The following is a 19,699-nucleotide window of genomic DNA, read 5'->3' on the forward strand; positions in this document are numbered from 1 at the left end:
GTAGCCTTTAGATGCTGCAGCTCTGGCGTTGGCCAACAGAAGGAGCTGTTGCTGGATGGAAGAGTGGGTCTGAGTTTATATGATTTATGGAGATACATCAACAGACAGTACTTGAAGGCTTTTTCAATAAATTAGCCCTGGAAAATGAAAACGGCAGCATTAGCTCTCAGCGTTTCCCTTTGACTTACTGCAGTGCAGCGTGTGGTTTATTTAATTTACTGCATTCAGCTGCTATAAGCGTAACCGTATCGAATTACACAGCAGATTTATGCACGTGTGCTTTAAAAAGAAGCTAAAAAACATGACATGTACGTACAATTTAATGTCTTTATTGGCACTATTACAGGCAGTACAGGTAATAATAAGAACAAATGTATTTATAAAGCGTTTTCAGTTCTGTACATAGAAATAAAAACAATAAAAACAAAACAAAAGGACTGTTAGATTCATCTGTAAAAGTAAACAAGTGGGACTTCAGCTTGATTTTAAATAAATCAGTGGGCGATGCCTGCCAGATTTCAGCAGGAAGACCTTATCTATGAAGAGTTCATTTGCAAAAACAGATCACTCAGTTTTGATAAATTTTCTGAAAACATTTTTTTTAATTGTTTACTTGAGATAATATCAAACTGAAGTTAGAAAAATACATGACAAAATAGAGAAAAAATAAATTATTAGTGTTGTTATTATTATTATTATTATCTCAAGTAAACAATAAAAATTAGTTTTCTAAAAAAAAATTATAAAACAGAGTTACCTGTTTTTGCAAAATAACTCTTCATATATAGACATATATATGATAGATAATATTTAAAAAAAAATAAAACTGATATATTTCTTTGAAAACAATCAATAAAAATAGAATTAAATCTGCAACTGGATGATAATGTGTCAATTAGTGCTTTCACCAAAAAAGAACTGGCATGTTTTTCTTATCGTTTGAGACATTTCTTGTAGCTCCAGGTCTTTAAATGTGATGACTGTTAGCGAGACAAAAAAGAAGGTTTTGGGTTTTAACTAACTCTCATTTGACCCGTTCTTCATTTTGTCGCTAAATCATAAATCATGGTGAAAATGTCAGTTTTAGCATTAAAAATTCCTTCCTAATATATATAAAAATAAATGAATAAATACTAGAAAACAATAATTAAAAATAAATAAAACTGATGTATTTTTGCAACAGCGGGTTTTACAGGGTTAGACAAAGATGTTTTCTGTGATTACTGACTGTGGAAGCAGGAACATGTTCTCTCAGTATTCTCTAAACGTACATAGTGAAGTAAACATAACTGCACAAGGGTTTTCTAATCATCAATGAGCCTTTCAGCACCATTAGCTAACACAATGTAGCATTAGAACACAGGAGTGATGGTTGCTGGAAATGTTCCTCTGTACCCCTATGGAGATATTCTATTAAACATTTACAGCTAGAATAGTCATTTACCACATTAATGATGTCGAGACTGATTAATTTAATGCTATCTTCATCAAAAAATGCTTTTATTCAAAAAATGAGGACTTTTCTAAGTGGCTCCAAACTGCTGTTTAGTTGTAAAATCAAAGGTGAGCTGGTGTGCTCCAGCTGCAGCGACTGTCAGAGCGGTGAGGACTTTTCATATGTATTTTTATTGGGTTTTCATCATTACATACATTCTCCTCAAGGTACATACAACCCAATTCTGTTTTTTCCACCAACACAAAAACATGTCAAGCATTATCAGATATATGTTCCAAAGATGATGCAGTATCGACTCAGGACAGAAAAGGACAACAAGTCTTGTGAAAACTATCCGAACAACTCTAACGCTGAACTTAATTTCCTCTAAATGAATGGAGGACGTCAGATCTTTCAAACCAAGAATTAGAAAATGGAGGTTTTTCTTCAGGAAATAATGACGTCCGGTTAGATCTGAGCAGCAAAAAGGGGTTATGGTGACGGAGAACAAACTTTTATTTACATTGTTTCGATACAGAGATGAGTTTTAGGGCTTTAGTCGATGGCGTGGGAGGGAATCTGCTTGGTTTGACGTGGCAAAACTTCATAAACAAATCAATAAATGAACATTAATCATTTATACAGAGAAGTTTCGGCACACTCAGGTTGCTTTTAGTGTGTTTTCTAACCCTGACAGGACTATATCTGTGTGTGTGTGTGTGCACTGTCAGACTGGTTTTTAGGACCGGAAGCTCAGGGATTTAGGGGGCGGGTCCTGCGCTTTAGGCTCCGCCCCCTCAGCCTGTTGATTGACGCGCACCAGTGGCTCCTCCTTGAAAGTCCTTTTTTTCCCCCTCCTCCCTCCCCCTTCGTTTTCCAGTGTAGTGCGTTGATTTCATACCAAACTCATACTTCACATTCCACTTATACTGTCAAACCTCCGAGAAATATTACGGAAAACAACAACGCGCCAAATTAGAACAAAGTTGCCAAATTGCGCGTTCGCTCCCACCGAGAGGAACAAGGTGCCTGGCAGGATTCAGAAAAAGGTAAGTTCTCCTCTTTTCTGTTTAGAGAAGCTTTTTTCTTTCCCCTCTCTCTCTCTCTCTCTCTCTGCGGAGTTTTTTCATGCCGCTCGTCTCGCTGAAGTTTTCGGATCATTGTCATTTTTGACATTTTTCCGCGGAGCTCCCTGCGTTGGGAGGGAAGAAAACATTTGCAGATTGATTCTCTATTGTGTTTGACTTTCCCAGTGTGCAGGGATATCTTTGACAGGCTCTGTGCAGTCTGATTTCCACCGGTAGCCCGCTCACTGGCACACACTATCACACACACACACACACACAAAAACACACAAGGAGAGAGAGAAAAAACAAAGTGGAGAGCTTGTGACAGGACACACTTCTTGGGCCAACATGTTTGTTTTGTGTCTCGATCAGTTCCCACCTGGATCCAACTCTTCCAGCCTCGTTCCTCAGCAGGAATCCAACAGTTGTTCCCGCAGACACACACCGACACACAGCACAAAAAAGCGTTGGGAGGAATACACAACTTCAGGGCTGCTTGGACCTCTGCATCCTAAAGGTAAGGCAAAGCTGCTGGAGCTCCACAGAACATGATCTGACTTTGATTTCTGTTTTTAAAGTGTGTATCAGGACAGACTGGCAGGCAGCATGTTGTTTCTGTTCAGTTTTTTTCTGGCAGTGTTGAAATTGAAACCTAAATTAGACAGCAAACAGGATTAAAGTGCATTTTTATTCCATTTTGAGCTCATTTAAAGACAAACATCTAAAGAGTGGAGACTTCAAATGTTTTCTGAAACTTTTTTAAACTGATTTTTATCACTGTAGAACAACTGCAGATTTGTAATTATGCAAATGAAAAAGTGTTAAAAATTACTAATCAGGAGTTACGCTGACTATAATACCTGTTAGAATCAAAAGTATTTTATTTTTACAAGCTGTTTTTTTTGTATTGGTTTTATTCACTGATTAAAAAAAGAAAAAGACGGAAAATTTAGAAACAAATTAATTGAAGAGATATTCAGACCCTCTAAGGAATAAGCCAAAGGCTGCCAAAAGAAAAAAAAAGACATGTAGTGTAGCTTTATCCCTGTAGAACAACTGCAGATTCGTAATTATGCAAATGAAGAAGTGATAAAATGTACTAATCAGGAGATACATTTATTGTTAACTAAAATCACTGAAAATATTTTATTTTTACAAACTTTTTTTTTTGTATTGGTTGGGTTCACTGACTAAAAAAAAGAAGGAAAATTTAGAAAAATAAAGTAATTCAGGAGATATTCAGAACCTCTAAGAAGGAAGCAACAGGCTGTCAAAAAAAAACAAAAAAAAATATAAACACATCTTTTATAAGAGCTTATTTAAAATGACAGCACAAGGGAAAATGATATGATAAACTTTATTTATGGGAAAAGTTCACCTCTACAGCAGCTCCAAAGGAGAAAAATACTACTAAATCTATCCATCTACCTCTGTTCTTTCTCCCTGACTTTTCCTTTCTTCCATGCCAACAAGCAGAGCATGTGCTGATGCTCTGTAAAGTCCTCCTAAGTCCATAATTCATAGGTGAGGATTTGAGATGCATGGATATGTGGAGAGCTAATTGCATAATTATCAGCGTGCCTCCTCGGGCTACACCTGCTCCCACTCTGTCGGTCCACGTTCGAGTCAAACACATTTGGGTTTTTTTCCACCGAGCCAAGCGTATCGGCCGATTATAAAACGAGAAAAGTAACGACAGACTTCCTTGAGTCGTCAGAGCTGCACGGATCAGTCAACAGGTTTGACTGAGCAGCAGAATGCAGTCTGTCTGGTTGGTCGCAGCGAGCAGAATAACCTGCTAACCTCTTCACTGTCTGCTTGTACTGATGCTGCATTTTTTTAAAAATGAAAGATTGGAGCATTTTGAGCTGTTTCCAACATGTTTGTGTGCAAATCAAGCCCTGTCCTGCGGGTTTTAAAGTTTGAAAATTTAGGAAAAAATATAAAACTTGGACATTTTCAACATTTTTGGGAAATTTTTGAACATTTTTCGGTGCAAAAAAGAAATGTTAAAAAATGTTTTCTTTAAGAATGTTCTTAAAGAACACATTAAAAGTTTAACTGGTATATATATAATCATTTTAGATATTTTTAAGATTTTTTTGAAGATTTTTATTCATTTATTTGGAAATATTTAAAATTCTATATTTTTTTAGATTTTTATTTCTTGCCAAATTTGGGGATTTCTTTTTAAAAAAAATGTAAGGGAAAATTTCAAGGAATTTGGGGAATTTTCCTCCTGAAGGTTTTGCAAAATTAAGTTTGAAAATGTGGGAAAAAAATATAAAACTTGGACATTTTCAACATTTTTGGGAAATTTTTGAACATCTTTCGGTGCAAAAAAAAGGAAATGTTAAAAAATGTTTTCTTTAAGAATGTTCTTAAAGAACACATTAAAAGTTTAACTGGTATATATAGAATCATTTTAGATATTTTTAAGATTTTTTTGAAGATTTTTATTATTTTTTGGAAATATTTACATTTTTTTAAAAAAAATTTAGATTTTTATTTCTTGCCAAATTTGGAGATTTTTTAAAAAAAAAACTTTTAAGGGAAACTTTTAAGGAATTTTGGGAATTTTCTTCCTGAAGGTTTTGCAAAATTAAGTTTGAAAATGTGAGAAAAAATATATATTTTCATAGTGAAACTTCTGATGTCCACATTTTCAAGATTTTTTGGAAATCTTTGAACATTTTCTGGTGGAAAAAAAATGTTTGTTTAAGAACATTTATTTAAAAAAATCAGCCAAAAATCCAGCAACTTTTGCTGGATTTTGGTTGATTTTTTTGTAAATGTTCTTAAAGAAAATAACAGAAGTTTTACTGATATATATGTAATCACTTTAGATACTTTTAGGATTTTTTGGAAGATTTTTACCAATTTTTTTTTGAAAATATTTACATTTTTAAAAAATTTTGAAATTTTTGAAATTTTTATTTCTTGCCAAATTTGGGGATTTTTTTAAATAGAATTTTTAAGGGAAACTTTTCACGAATTTTCTTCCTGAAGATTTGGGGAATATTTTGCTGAATTTTTGGATTTTTTTTCAGACAAGGGAACTATTTTTTTGGTGCCTGTAAATGAAGACAACAGGAGGGTTAAACAATATGGCAGTAGATTTGAACACAAATCGCTGCTGTGTCAGTTGAGGCTGCAAGTTTTCACCCAACCCTGATAAAGACAACGATCAGATATGGTTTGAGTTTCTGTCTCTTGTCTGACCTTTCAGGACTGCTTTCTTTCTGCTCTGAAGTGAGACTAGCAAACAGAACAACCAAACAATGTGTCCTTGGTGAACGAGACACGCCAAGATGCCTAATAATAGATTTCGATGCTGATGGGTAAATCTGGAAAGGATTAAGGATTCTGCTGCTCCGACAGATTCCCCTACGCTGCTTTTATGCAGCATGAATGCATCAGGCCTCCCAATGTACAATGTGCTCCTTTTTTTCTTTTCTTTTCCCTCCTTAAATGTTCTTTATGTCTCTGTGGATCGAACATAAACGCTCTAGAGTTAAACGCAGGAGGAAAGTTTTACAACTTCTCCGCTGTCATGGAGGTTAATTAGATTACTTGGGGTAGGATCCCCTTAAAGTGGCTGTTTTCTCTCCTTTTTTTGTAAACTCCACAGCTGTGTGCCTCCAGGCTGTTTATCAGAGGGAAGAGTTAATGAGCATGTGTTCTCAGTAATGCTCTGGTTTAACTCTCTTGTTGTCCTCATTCACAAATAATATTGTTTCATTGTCTGAAAAAAAATCCAAAAATTCAGCAAAAAAAATCCCTAAATTTCTGAAAATTTGCAAAAACCTTCAGGAAGAAAATTCTAATAATTCCTTAAAAGTTATATTTGAAAAAACCCTGAAATGTGGCAAGAAAATTCTTGTAAATATTTTCAAAAAATGAGTAAAATCCTCCAAAAAACCACCAAAAAATATCCAAGGTGGCTACATATATATCAGTAAAACTTCTAATATTTTCTTTCAAAAAGTCAATCAAAATCCAGTGACATTTGCTGGAGTTTATTTGATTTTTTGTGTGTGAATGTTCTGACAGAAACATGTTTTTTCCACCAAAGAATGTTTAATAAATTAATAAAAATGTTGAAAATGTGGACATCAGAAGTGAAAAATTTTTTCCCCACATTTTCAAACTTTAAATTTTCAAAACCTTCAGGAAGAAACTTCCAAAAATTCCTTAAGTTTCCCTTAAAAGTTTTATTTTTTTTAAAAATCCCTAAATTTGGCAAGAAATTAAAATAAAAAATGTAAATATTTTAAAAAAGGGAATAAACATCTTCCAAAAGAAATCCTAAAAATATCTGAAATGATTATAATATTTTATTTAAGAACATTCACAACAAATACGCTGGATTCCCTTAAAGTTTTGTTTTTAAAAGAAATCTTCAAATTTGGCAGGAAATAAAATTTAAAAAAAATGTAACTATTTTCAAGGCTTTTGGGGGATTTTTTTCCTTTAAAAGTTTTGTTTAAAAAAATCAAATATCTCCCAAATTTGGCAAGAAAATTTTTATAAATATTTTTTTAATTATAAAAATCCTCCCAAAAAAATCCTAAAAACATCTAAAGTGATGACATATCCATCAGTAAAACTTCTGATACTTTCTTTAAGAACATTCACATACAAATCAACCAAAATCTAGTGAATTTTGCTGGATTTCGGTTGTTTTTTTCTGAATGTTCTTAAGAAACATCTTTAACATTTATTTTTTCCACTAAAAAATGTTGAAAATGTGGACACCAGAAGTTTCACTGTGAAAATCTACATTTTTCCCCACATTTTCAAACTTTTAAACGGGTCAATTTGACCCACAGGACGACACGAGGGTTAAAACTCTGCAGATCTTTCAGATCGTTGGTGGCTTTAGTGCATCCTCTGTTTGCGCTGCAGAGTGTTTGCTTTGGATGCGGGTCTGTTGACCGTTTGTCAGCGGCAGCTTCGCCCGTTTGTGTCGAACCCACAGGAGAGCTGCTAATGAGCTTTTCTGCCCATTTGTGCAGACATCGGTCGCTTTTTAGCACCGTCCCTAGAAGTGCTCGTCCAAATGGTGGACACTTACCCCCTCTGTCAACCCGGATCTCAACAAATACCACGTCTGTGGCGAGGACACAGAGGGCCTCAGAGGAGAAAAGCCTGCAGCTCTCAGCAGAAGAGCATTAATGACAATCTGGAATACAACATGAGGTTTGACGCTAACTAGCAGCGGCTGGGCTACACTGGAAAAATGCCCCTCTCAAAACAAGAAAAAAACAACATATTTCAAAGAACTTTACTTTGAAATAAGTGGAAAAAAAATCTGCCAACAGAACAAGTGGAAAATGGCTTGGTAAGATTTCTTGAAATAAGATTTGATATTTAGAATATTGAGATCTTAAAATTAGCTGGGAAACTTATTTTAAGCTGCATTTTACCAGGATTGTCAAGCTCAGGTGTCTTAACCCTCCTGTTGTCCTCGTTGATGGCACCAAAAAATATTGTTTCCTTGTCTGAAAAAAATCCAAAAATTCATCAAAAAAAATTCCTCAAATTTATAAAATTTTGCAAAATCTTCAGGAAGACATTTCCCTTAATTTTTTTTAAATCCCCAAATTTGGAAAGAAATAAAAATTTACAAAAATAAAGAAATGGAGATATTTTCAAAAAATGAATAAAAAAATCTTCCAAACAAATCCTAAAATATCTAAAGTGATTACATATATATCAGTAAAACCTTTAATATTTTCTTTAAGAACATTCACATAAAAATCAACCAAAATCCAGCGAATTTTGCTGGATTTTGATTGCTATTTTTCCAAATGTTCTTAAAGAAAAAATATTGTTTCCTTGTCTGAAAAAAATCCAAAATTCAGGAAAAATTCCCCAAATTTATAAAAAATTGTAAATTCTTCAGGAAGAAAATTTCTTCAAAGTTTCCCTTAAAAGTTTTTTTTTCAAAAAAATCCCCAAATTTGGCAAGAAATAAAAAATATATCCAAAAACTTGTGTCAATATTTTCAAAAAATGAATAAAAATCTTCCCAAAAACTCCTAAAAATATCTAAAGTGATTACATACATATCAGTTATATTTTCTAATATTTTCTTTAAGAAATTGATTTTTTGTGAATGTTCTTAAAGAAGCATTTTTTACATTTCTTTTTTTTAATCAAAAAATGTTCAAAGAGTTCCCAAAAAATGTCGAAAATGTGTATGTTTTCGCTGTGAAATTTATTTTTCTTTCCACATTTTCTAACTTTAAAACGGATCAATTTGACCGGCAGGACGGTTAAAACAAAACAATTTCAAGATTGTTTGAACAAGATATTTAAGATCCATCGTCTTAAAACAAGTCCCTTTATGTTGCTTAAAAGTCACTTGTTAAATGAATTTATCTGAAATCAAGTGAGATGAGACATTTGGACTAAAAACCAGACAAACAGACTTGGTAAGATTTGGAGTTTTTGCAGTGTAACTGGTGCAGTCTCATCGATGGGGGCATAATGTGCTGCGAGAAAGTGCAACATTTCAGTTGGATTTATCCTAAAACACGGTCCGCTTTCAGACTCCCCACTAATGCAATTTATCACCGTTGTATTGGCATTAATGTGCCGCACATGCTTACACATCCTCCAAGCCATGAGGTCTGAACAGATAAGCTCTGCGGCCTCCTGTCCGGACGGCTCAGAGGAGGAGCCGGGGAGTGGCCTAGAACAGTGTGCTCTTTGTGTCGGTCGTCCCCTAGTCGCTAAGCGTTTTGGTTGTTCTTTCTGCCGCTGCTGGGAGTGACGTTCCACAGAAATGTGCACCAGAGAGGAAGAGCCGGCAGAGAAATGCCTGAGAGGGTGTTTGTTCCAGTGTCTGCAGCCACTCCGGCCTCCATTGCAGATAACAGGAGGCTTCATACATGTGTGCGTGTGCGTGGCCCTGGAGCTGCAGTGACCCAGGGGCGCTCATGTGAAACTCCTTTAATCCCTCTGCTCGCTGTGTTTTTGGCTCCTCCTGCAGCAGCTTTTTATTTTGGTTTGATATGAAACAACACAGGTGCAGAAGTTCAGCCTGCAGCTCTCTGTTATTTCAGTCCTCGAACATTCTACCGATTATTCTGGCGATTAATCGAGTAATCGGATTCTGCGCTGGGCATGGGTGTTACAGCATCAAAAGTGAAACTGAGCACGCTGGCTGGTGATATTAATTTGGTTGAGAGCTAAAGCTGCGTTCCCCTCATTCCATTGGTAGACGAACTCGATTGGCAGTGTCATCCTATCTTTTATTCTTTTCAAGCCAAACACCGCATGCAGGAATTCCATAGCAGTGCCTGGATGCTTACAGAAAACATGCAGTGAAGGAGCCACATCTGAAAATCACAGGCATGGCAGGTGGTCACATGACACATGACATGGTCACATGACAGCACTGGAGCTTCAGCAGCCAAAACTCTTCCAAAAACACTTCAGGGAGAAGCATTTCTGAAAGCATTTGAGGCGAGTAATAAGCTGTGCAGCAGCTGAATCTGTCCTGGTTTAGACTTGTAAACGATAAAAAAGCTGTTGGTTAAAAGAGAAGCATCAAATTTAAGGACCCTCAAGGAATTTGAGTAATCGACTTAAGCAAACAAGTCCAGGGATCGTTTCAGCCCTAGTGGAAGTCTTTTTCCAGTTTAACCTTCTTCTGCTTTTTTATGTCTGATTGAAGTTGCAGTTGAAAATCTCTGCTCTGTGGCTGCTTTTAGCGCCGTTCCACCGTTTCTGCGCTCAGATGACTTATTGGCTGCAGAACTTCTGCATGTCTTAAAGGTTTCACAGATTACGGCCTCAAACCGCTCACCTCACCACAGAATGACCGATTCAGGCTGGGATGGCTTCTCCGTTCCCTGGAAAATTTCCGATTAAAATGCTGAATCAGACTGTACCAAAAAAAAAAAAAAAACTCTGGCTCTCTCGCCCGGCTTTGTCAGTCTTTCCCTCTTGGGCTGGATTAGAGCTTAATTCTGTGAAAGTGTGCATCCAGCGTTAAAATAGAAGGAGCGATGAGTGAATCAGGCCTTATGTTGGTGTGATGCTCGTTTCTACTTTCTCGGTGACTCATTTAGGAAACCAGCAACCTCCCCCTGCCTCAGAGGATCTCGGCCTGTTGTGATTTCTGCAGAAGGAAAGGACTAAACGAGGATGACTCGTCTTGATTTTCACCGTCATGAAAGTGTTGGTTCTGTGTTGTTTTTCTCGGGCATGCAGCTGGTATCAGACTGCAAACGTTTGACTTGACGAGGGCTGCGTGTGGTGTGTTTGTCTCGGCTTTTCCCTCTGCCTCTCGTCTTGCCGTGTGAGCTGTTGGCCGTCCAGCACTCCTCTCACTCTCAGCTCTGATTGTTTCCTGAGCGCCGTGCCAGATAGGAAGTAGGAGGAAGTTATTGGAGGAGCTGCAGAGAATTTATTAGGGCCAAACACAGACGCAGGAGGGAGAGGGGAGGGAGGTGGCTGATTTTTTTATTTTAACTTGGAGATGGGGCTTTTTCACAGCTGTGGAGTCAGCAGCCTCGTCGCCTTCGATTTAGCCCTTAAATTAAACACGCTGCAGTCGTGTTTAACGTGTTGAGATGGCTGTAAATGCATCCGTCTGTCGGGAGGAATGAGGCCGTGTTCTGCAGCTCTCTTGGCCCGGAACCTAAAATGTTTTCTTTATCTGTAATCTGACCTCAGAGAGCAGCTGCTCCTTCTGCCGCCAAGACCTGTTGTTTCCCCCGTCAAGTGTGTGTTTGTGTGTCTGTTGGTGTGTGTGTGGAGGGTCGACATCCGACATCTGTGAGCGCCCTTCAGCCTTCACCAGACGTGGGACGGTCGTTTACAAACTTTAACCCTCGTGTCGTCCTGCTGGTCAAATTGACCCGTTTTAAAGTTTGAAAATGTGGGAAAAATATGTTTTCACAGTGAAACTTCTGATGTCCACATTTTCAGCATTTTGGGGGGAAATGTTTGAACATTTTTTGGTGGAAAAAAAAATAAATGCTAGAAATAAAAAAGCCAAAATTTTGCTGGATTTTTGTTGATTTTTTCTGAATGTTCTTAAAGAAAATATTCGAAGTTTTACTGATATATATGTAATCTCTTTAGATATTTTTAGGATTTTTTTGAAAGTATCTGCAAGAATTTTCTTGCCACATTTGGGGGATTTTTTTTAAAAATAAACTTTTAAGGGATTACTGAAATTTTCTTCCTGAAGGTTTTGCAAATTTAAAGTTTGAAAATGTGGGAAAAATATATTTTCACAGTGAAACTTCTGATGTCCACATTTTCAACATTTTTGGGAAATTTTTGAAAATGTTTTGGTGGAAATAAAATAAATGCTAGAAATAAAAAAGCCACAATTTTGCTGGATTTTTGCTGATTTTTTTCTGAATGTTCTTAAAGAAAATATTAGAAGTTTTACCGATATATATGTAATCTCTTTAGATATTTTTAGGATTTTTTTGAAAGTGTCTGCAAGAATTTTCTTGCCACATTTGGGGGATTTTTAAAAAATAAAACTTTTAAGGGAAACTTTTAAGGAATTACTGGTATTTTCTTCCTGAAGGTTTTGCAAATTTAAAGTTTGAAAATGTGGGAAAAATATATTTTCACAGTGAAACTTCTGATGTCCACATTTTCAACAGTTTGGGGAACATTTTGGGCATTTTTTGGTGGAAAAAAAAGTGTTGTATGAACATTCACAAACAAATCAACCAAAATCCAGTGAAATTTGTTGGATTTTGGTTGATTTTTTTGTGAATGTTCTTAAAGAAAATATTGGAAATTTTACTGATATATATGTAATCACTTTAGATATTTTTTAGGATTTTTACTAATTTTTTGAAAATATTTACAAGAATTTTCTTGCCACATTTGAGGGATTATTTTATTTTTTAACACAATTTTAAAGGGAAACTTTTAAAGAATGATTGGAATTTTCTTCCTGAAGGTGTTGGAAATTCTCAGACATTTGAGGATTTTTTTTGGATGAATTTTTGGATTTTTTGTCAGAAAAGGAAACAATGTTTTTTGGAGGGTTTAGTTTGGTGGAGGTGTGTTGAACTTCCAGCTAACCAGGGGGCTTTATGGGGGTCCCAAGTCTTACATCGACCAAACAAAGGCTTCATTTTTTAAAGACAGGAACAAATCGTGTAGCGTAGTGGCTGGTAAACAGATGGAGGCATATATGTTCTGACAGTGGAGGGACGTGAGAACACAACGGGCTCTGTCGATGGATCAACAGTGGAAGAGACAGATTTGAAGGAAATCTGTTAACAATCTGCTTTGGGACATGAGTCAGTAGAACTGAGTCACGTTAATGGGGGAGCACGGAGCAGTGGGTGAAGGAGGGAAGCTGGTTTTCACATTGTGTTTGTGTGCGATCAGAAATCTTTATCTAGAGACCGAAAGGCGATTGAGAAGATTTGCGCCACTGGAAGTGACCAAGTAAGTCAATATGCATCACTAAATGCAAGATAACCTGATTACAACCTATTTCTTCAATACTTTCCTCCTAGTATTTGTTGAGTAAAGTGGAGTTGTTGTGAGTATCTTCTCTTATCTATCTTGAAAAGTTGTCTCCATTCCATGTGTAAGTCTAAATGAGCAGATCCCCTGAATAATCATCGTCTGTATTCACTCATTGCTGCCTCGTTTTTAAGAGATATCTAGAACCATGATGAAACTTTGGAGAAAATCCGTCGTGTTTGTGTCAGTTTGAGCTTCTGATGATGTTTGCTCCGACCTGCTCTGATTTATTTGTTGCGTCACCCTCTGGTATTTACAGCATTTTTAATGAGTAACATGGAAAAGGTTGTGTCTTTATGCATCCAGCTCCGTAATAAATAGCTCTAAAGTGTTACCAGATTGGACGGTTTTCTGGGTCAATACACAACTGAGACACGTTTGAAGTCCATGAGATAGATTTATATCTAAACTAATGTTTTTTATGTTTATTATGATCATGTCTTTACAAATTATATAATTATTTATCATGGAAACAATCACTTATTAATATAAAATGACTGGATATCATGAAATAATTGTCCAAATTTAATAACAGCCACCTTCTATTTAGCTGAACAACGATGAAATGAGCTCATTAAAAATAGTTTTGATTGTGCTCTTCTCCTTAAGTTGAGATAATCATGACAGATATGTCTTTTTTGGCAACATATCTACGTTAGCCATTAAAAAAACACCTCTCAAGGAAGTCACATGACCCGCTCCACATGATGTCATTTCCTCCTGAAGAAAAGACTGGCAAGACTCCAAGGCTTTCTGAGTTATTTAATACAAAGTAGTGGATTTAACGCATGCCAACAGGTTTAACTTTCAATTTTACTCAGTTGTATTTAGAATATTTAGAAGAATCTTTGTGTAAAAATGCCATGTGGTGTTTGGTTAGTGGCGGCCATGTTGGTTTTAGGCCTGAAACAGCAAAAAAAATGTCAACTATGATACAAAAAGTCCCACAGTTCTGTGCTGACCCTTCTGCTGAACAGAATAATAACGTAAAGCTTCTCAGGCTGGTCCAGAGCTCCACTAATGCTGCCGTCTGAGCTCAACGGGCTCTCATGGCTCTCATGGGGGATGTTTAGTCTCTGTTAAAGTGTATTTCTATGATCCATCCTGTTTGGTCTTCAGCGTCCGTAGGTCAGACAAACGTTCTTTTCCCACCGCCGGACTCGACAGGAGATGTTGCCATCGGGCAGTAAAAGTCGGACACGACAGAGTAATGTGGACTCAAGGTCTTTGAATTCCGCTGCTTGAGTAGAAACCCATCTGGTTGGTCCATTTGAGAGGATGAGCTCATGGTCAGTTGTGGAGCAAGAGGGAAAGACAGTTAACCCTCCAGCTGTCTTCACTTATGGGCACCCAAAAAATAATGTTTCTTTGTCTGAGAAAAAAATTCAGCAAAAAAATTCCCAAAATTTCTGAAAATTTGCAAAACCTTCAGGAAGAAAATTCCAATAATTCCTTAAAGGTTTCCCTTAAAAGTTTTATTTTAAAAAAAGTTCCCCAAATTTTGCGAGAAAGTTTTTGTAAATATTTTCAAAAAATGAGTAAAAATCTTCCAAGAAAATCCTAAAAAATATCTAAAATGATGTATATCATGTATATCAGTAAAACGTCTCATATTTTCTTTAAGAAAATTCACATTAAAAATCAACCAAAATCCAGCAAAATTCACTCCATTTTGGTTGATTATTTTGTGAATATTCTTAAGGAGACATTTTTTTTGCGTTTGTTTTATTTCCACCAAAAAATGTTTAAAAAAATCCAAAAAATGTTGAAAATGTGGACATCAGAAGTTTCACTGTGAAAATATATTTTTCCTACATTTTCAAACTTTAAATTTGCAAAACATTCAGGAAGAAAATTCCAATAATTCCTTAAAAGTTTCCCATAAAAGTTTAATTTTAAAAAAAATCCCCGAAATTTGACAAGAAAATTCTTGTAAATATTTTCAAAAAAATTAATAAAATTTTTTCAAAAAATCCTAAAAATATCTAAAGTGATTACATACATATCAGTAAAACGTCTATTATTTTCAACAACAAAAAAATGTGAATGTTCCTAAAGAAACGTTTTTTCATTTCTGTTTTTCCACCAAAACATGTTCAAAAATTTCCCTAAAATGTTGAAAATGTGGACATCAGAAACTTCACTGTGAAAATACATATTTTCCCCACATTTTCAAACTTTAAAACGGGTCGTTTCTTACTCTCAGGACGACATGAGGGTTAACTCTAAAACCTCGTTCTGGGATTCGGGCCACGGGGACTCTCAGACCAACATGCTACAGAATTCCAATGTGCAGCAGGAATGTAAATAACGCTGCACAGCTATGCGCCGCTCACATTCATTCAAACAGCACCATTCATGCACCAAAATCCCTCTTCCCGTTTCTCCAGCGATCACGTTGCAGTCTGTTTTCAGCAATCGGCTTATCTCTGCTCCGGCTCCGTCCACCAGCCCACCAGAGCTCTGTTGGCACTGCGCTGCGTTTCCCTTCTTCTTCTCCTTCTTCCTAGACGGGATCGTGAGCCGGAGAAATGTACCGACGGATTCCAGTAATTCTATTGAGTCACCCTCAGACTGCTGGGTCACATGCAGGAAAGCTGTGGATGCAGCCTGAATCTGGAGAGGGATTCCGGCACATGTTTAGGTGTAGGAAACCCCTGCCAAACTCCTACATGTAGGAGAGCAAACAGAGCCTGTTTCAGCGCTAACAAACAGATGAGCTAACGCTGAGGAGTCGGCACAATAACGCAATCAAAAAAATCCAGAGCTGATGCATTCTTTAACCCTCGTGTCGTCCTGTGGGTCAAATTGACACGTTATAAGGTTTGAAAATGTGGAAACAAATAAATATTTTTACAGTGAAACTTCTGATGTCCACATTTTCAACATTTTTGGGAAATCTTTGAACATTTTTTGTTGGAAAACAGAAATATTAAAAATGTTTCTTGAAGAACATTCACATAAAAATCAACCAAAATCCTTCTCGATTTTGGTTGATTTTTTTGTGAATGTTCTTCAAGAAATATTAGAAGTTTTACTGATATATATGTAATCATTTTAGATATTTTCAGGATTTTTTTTGAAAGATTTTTCCTCATTTTTTGAAAATATTTTCAAGAATTTACTTGAAATTTGGTTGATTTTTTTTTTAAATAAACTTTTAAGAGAAACTTTTAAGGAATTATTGGAATTTTCCTTCTGAAGGTTTTGTAAATTTAAAGTTTGACAATCCATCCATCCATCCATCCATCCATCCATCCATCCATCCATCCATCCATCCATCCATCCATCCATCCATCCGTCCATTTTCTTCCGCCGGGTCGCGGAGGCAGCAGGTGAAGCAGGTCGTTCCAGACGTCCCTCCCCCCAGCAACGCTTTCCAGCTCTTCCTGGGGGATCCCAAGGCGTTCCCAGGCCAAATGAGATATATAATCCCTCCAGCGAGTTCTGGGTCTACCTCGGGGTCTGCTCCCAGACCGACGTGCTCAGAAAACCTCCAAAGGAAGTCTCCCTGGAGGCATCTGTATCAGGTGGCCAAACCACCTCAACTGGCTCCTTTCGATGTGAAGGAGCAGCGGTTCTACTCCGAGCTCGATCCGGATGTCTGAGCTCCTCACCCTATCTCTAAGGCTGAGTCCAGCCACCCTACGGAGGAAGCTCATGTCGGCCACTAGTATCCGCGATCTTGATCTTTCGGTCACGACCCAGAGTTCATGACCATAGGTGAGGGTTGGAGCATAGATGGACTGGTAAATCGAGAGCTTCAGTTTACGGCTCAGCTCTCTCTTCACCACGACGGTTCGGTACAACGCCCACATTACTGCTGACACCGCACCAGTCCATCTCTCACTCCATTTTCCCATCACTCATGAACAAGATCCCGAGATACTTGAACTCCTTCGCTTGGGGAAGAAACTCCCCCCTGTCGAATCGCCACCTCATCGCGGTGGAGAGGTTTGAGTGTCTCGGTGATCCTGGGAGCTATGTTGTCCGGGGCATAAGCCCCTGGTAGGGTCTCCCAAGGCAAACTGGTCCTGGGTGACAGACCAGACTAAGAGTGATTCAGAGGACCTCGATGAAAACACAACATGGTGAAGCCGCTACGTCGCCCGGGTTAGGGAGACCGGGGCCTTCTCCTGGAGCCAGGTCTGGGGGGGGGGGCTCGTAGAAGAGCGTTTGGTGGCCGAGCCTTGGGGTCCCGTGGGGCTCGGTCGGGCACAGCCCGAAGAAGTAACACGGGGCCACCGCCCAGTAGGCCCACCACCTACAGGGCAGGAAGTCGGGGTCGGGTGCTATGTCCACCGGGCAGTAGGCAGGAGCGGGCGCCTGGGCGTGCCGTCCCCTGGTGGCGTAGACTAGCTCTGGGGACATGGAACGTCACCTCACAAAAAAATCAACCAGTGAAATTCACTGGATTTTGATTGATTTTTATGTGAATGTTCTTAAAGAAAATATTAGAAGTTTTACTGAGATATATGGAATCACTTTAGATATTTTTAGGAGTTTTTTGGAAGACTTTTATTCATCTTTTGAAAATATTTACAAGAATTTTCTTGCCAAATTTGGGGGATTACTAGCCTAGCCGCGCAAGACCCATGTTTCTGACGGCACAAGGATCTAGGCACGCTCGACAGGGAGGGAGGCGGGCTAAAAGGTTGTCTATCAAATCACTCTGCAGCAATTGGGTAGGTATACAACCAATCAGCGCAACAAATAGGCTGACGTAGTTCCTAGAGCGCCGGAAATCAGAAAATACGGTAGTTCGGTGAAGCCTTATTTATACAGTCAGTGGGTGAAGCTCAAGTATATTACAGACATGTTAACAGAAAGATTATTCAGAGTCGGTGCTATTGGAGCTCAAAGACTGTTGTCGTTTTTGTTGTCGACCCTGGCAGAGAATTAAATTCGTTGCCGTGGGTTGTCTAGCACGGCTAGGCTAGTTGTTTCCAGTTGTTTCTGTCAGAATCGTCGCGCCTCTGTTGTCACTTAGTTACGCCCGCCTTCTGACTCTACACTTCATGGTGATTCGTCCGGCCAGTTTTAGGAGAATCCAACCTCGAGCCTTATGGAGGGTAACTAGACCCACCCTGGCAGAGAATTAAATTCGTTGCCGTGGGTTGTCTCGCGCGGCGAGGCTTGGGGATTACTGTATTTTTTTTAAACAAATTTTAAGTGCACACATTAAAAAGTCTAAACATTGAGATAAACACTTGAGATTTACAGATGAAAAACAAAAATCTGAGATCAAAGTGTGAAATTCAAAGATAACGAGCAAAACTTAAGATTAGAGGGATTTTAAAAAATCTTTTTGTGTCGTTTTCATCTGTTCTTTTGTATTTGTTTTTCCTGTAAACTGACCTTGAGTGTCAGGAAAGGCGCTTCCGCTTACAGATTAAATGTGTTATTCTTTTATTATTATTATCATTAAAATGGATTCAGATTGAGCTGCTGTCAGTCCAGCAGCCCCACAGAAAGCTCTATTAGACTTCATTGTGTGTCCGTTGTTCATTTTGTTGGGTGAGTCTTTACTTAGTCGGGAAGTTTCTCACCCAAACTGGCTTTCAGGGACACTACAGTGCATTTGATAACACTTCTTTAACACAATCAATATGTTCGCTACGACAGCTTTTTCTCCTAAAATGATGAGCTGGCAGTAAATCATGTTGGACAAGTCGACCCCAGAGGACTTCATCTTGTGTCATTTTGTTGGAACGCTCTGCGGGTGTGGAACTAGATGTTGCGTTAGAGTCCATAAAACTGTCCGTCTAGCTTCGTGTATCGTTCCCGTCTATCGTGGAGTCGTGACGGCTGCTGTCCTGACTGAAATCCTGTGACTCTCAATGGAGGATGTGCCGGAAAACGGCTCGGGCTGACAATGCCCTCACTGGAAAAAATGCCCCTCTCAAAGCAAGAAAAAAAATGATTTCAAAGAACTTTTACGTTGAAATAAGTGAAAAATGGCTTGGTAACATTTCTGGAAATAAGATGTGATATTTAGAATATTGACATCTTAAAATTTGCTTATTTTAAGCTCTATTTTACCAGGATTGTCAAGCTTCGGTGTCTTAACCCTCCTGTTGTCCTCGTTTACAGGCAGCAAAAAATATTGTGTCTTTGTCTGAAAATAATTAAAAAATTCAGCAAAAATTTCCCCAAATTTATAAAAATTTGCAAAATCTTCAGGAAGAAAATTCATTTAAAATTTCCCTTAAAAGTTTTATTTAAAAAAAATCCCCAAATGTGGCAAGAAGTAAAAATGTAAAAAGTAAAAAAAAAATGAAAAGACCATATTAGAACATTCGGGAAATTCCATTCCAATAATTCTTTAAACGTTTTGTTAAAAAATAAAATAATCCCCCAAATTTGGCTCAGAGCAGAAGGGAGCACTGCAAAAACTTCTGCTGTCCTCATTTACCAAAACATATTATTTCCTTGTCTGAAAAAAAATCAAAAATTCTGCAAAAAAATTCCCCAAAACCTTCAGGAAGAAAATTCCAATAATTCCTTAAAATCCCCCAAATTTGGCCAGAAAATTTTTGTAAATATTTTCAAAAAATGAGTAAAAGTCTTCCAAAAATCCTAAAAAAAAGTGATTATATAAATATATCAGTAAAACTTCTAATATTTTTTGCTGGATTTTGGTTGATTTTTTGTGAATGTTGTTAAAGAAGCA

General features: G+C 37.5%; 1 protein-coding gene across 5 annotated transcripts in view; it reads left to right on the forward strand.

The window, feature by feature from the left end:
* The first annotated feature begins 2,261 nt into the window (after positions 1-2,261).
* The window catches only part of tead3b (TEA domain family member 3 b), a 62,439-nt gene continuing 45,001 nt past the window's right edge, over positions 2,262-19,699 (forward strand). The window contains exons 1-2 of one of the 5 annotated variants that reach the window (XM_051947914.1): positions 2,262-2,484; positions 2,875-3,019. The gene's annotated coding sequence lies outside the window, so the exon portion shown is untranslated. Of the gene's footprint in view, positions 2,485-2,874; positions 3,020-12,820; positions 12,946-19,699 lie in introns of those variants that run through there. The other 4 variants (XM_051947916.1, XM_051947917.1, XM_051947918.1 and 1 more) reach the window with 4 other exon arrangements.

This window comes from Acanthochromis polyacanthus, chromosome 5 (assembly GCF_021347895.1).
Source record: "Acanthochromis polyacanthus isolate Apoly-LR-REF ecotype Palm Island chromosome 5, KAUST_Apoly_ChrSc, whole genome shotgun sequence".
In the NCBI taxonomy this organism is placed as follows: Eukaryota; Metazoa; Chordata; class Actinopteri; family Pomacentridae; genus Acanthochromis; species Acanthochromis polyacanthus.